The sequence below is a fragment of the Ochotona curzoniae genome, unplaced genomic scaffold (genome assembly GCF_017591425.1).
Source record: "Ochotona curzoniae isolate NIBS_2020 unplaced genomic scaffold, NIBS_Ocur_1.0 contig_2582, whole genome shotgun sequence".
In the NCBI taxonomy this organism is placed as follows: domain Eukaryota; kingdom Metazoa; phylum Chordata; class Mammalia; order Lagomorpha; family Ochotonidae; genus Ochotona; species Ochotona curzoniae.
In genome coordinates, this window is record NW_024465513.1 from 41,015 (window position 1) to 42,859 (window position 1,845).

Consider the following 1,845-nt stretch of genomic DNA (forward strand, 5'->3'; position numbering starts at 1 on the left):
TACAGTCACCATAAGGGCCTCTCAGGAATCCTAAATCAGCTGACAGAAAAAGATGAATCCAGAAGCTTTGTACATCTAGGGGAAGGTTAGTTAGCCTGTACCGGCTCAGCCTGTCCCACTGACCAGGCTCTCAACAGGGCATGCTTTCCATCTCCCTCTTCAGTTTTTGCTAGGCCTCATCGCTCTGAGGCAGTGTTCATGTCCTCCCCATTTACTAAATCATTAGGGATTTCTCTACTCATTTACTTAAGTTTCTTCCGCACACCAATTGCTAATACATGGCTTGTTAGAACTATACAAGTTAATTACTTACCTCTGCCCTAAGGTGCAAAGTTCTGTAAAGTCTTACTAGAATACCACAAACTGCTGGATTATTATAACTAACAACTAGTTTAATCCAGATAAGTCTTGTAGTGAAATGTTTCAGTGCTCTGCTTTATGTTCTTGGCTGAATGTCTTCACCAGACTCTTAATGGGGAAGTATAATTTTTTTTTTAAACCTAACACTTGTATGCAAAACCACTGTAGCATTTTCAAAAGTCAGATGAGTGAAGATAATGATTTACAATTCTGTAAGTTCTTTCAAACTATATATATTTTTTGTAAATCACAATTGTAATACTAGACAAAATCATAACTCCATGGACACTTTGTTTTATTTGCTTATTTATATTGCAAAGTCAAATATAGAGAGAGGAGGAGACACAGAGAGGGAAATCTGCCATGTGATGATTCACTCCATAAGTGGCCACAGTGTCTGGTGCTGAGCCAATCTGAAATCAGGAGCCAGAAACTTCCTCCACTTCACCCACGTGGGTATAGAATCCTGAGGATTTGGGCTGTCCTCAACTTGATTCCCAGGCCACAAGCAGGGAGGTGGATGGGAATTGGGGCTGCTGGAATTAAAACTGGCATCCATATAGGATCCTGGTGCATTCAAGGTGAGGACTTTAGCCACTAGGCCTTCGCACCCGGCCCTCCAGGGACACTTTAAAGTTGACCCACACTTACCTGCCCTGTGAAGGGTTTCTAATCTAATGCTACCTGCTAATCCCTTCACTGTTTCTGTATATGTCTTCTAATTGACAGATTGCAATTTTATGCAGCAAATATAATTTCATGTGTTCCACTGGGTCAGTTGAATTCAATTATTTCAAAATTTGTGGCTTAAATATTTCAACTTAAATTAAAGTACCCAGGTCAAATGTTTACTAGAACAAAGTTTGAAACATGACAATATTCTTTTAACTTCTAAGTTCTAAAACTCAAGTATTCAAATTGGGATTTCCAGCTGAACTCATTACGTACTAGGTTGGGAGAGATAATTGTCTAATGTTTTGCAATATAGACTTCATTTGCATACACTTTCCTCGAGCCCTGACACATTTTTCACAGATTACATGAAGAGTTATATTTCGGGCCCAGTGTGGATGCCTAGTGGCTAAAGTCCTTGCCTTGCACATGCTGGGATCCCATATGGGCACCAGTCCTAATCTTGGCAACCCTGCTTTTCATCCAGCTCACTGCTAGTGGCCTGGGAAAGCAGTAGAGGATGGTCCAAAGCCTTGGAACCCTGCACCTATGTGAGAGATTCAGAAGAGGCTTTGAATCCCGTGTTCAGATGGTCACAGCTCTGGCCATGGTGGCCACTTGGAGATTGAGTCAATAGACAGAAGAGTTTTCTCTCTGTCTCTTCTTGTCTCTGTAAATTGACTTTACAATAAAAATAAAATAAATATTTTTTTTAGGATTTATTTATTTTTATTGCAAATTCAGATATACAGAGAGGGGGAGAAACAGAGAGGAAGGTCTTCCGTCGGATGATTCACTCCCCAAGTGAGTGCA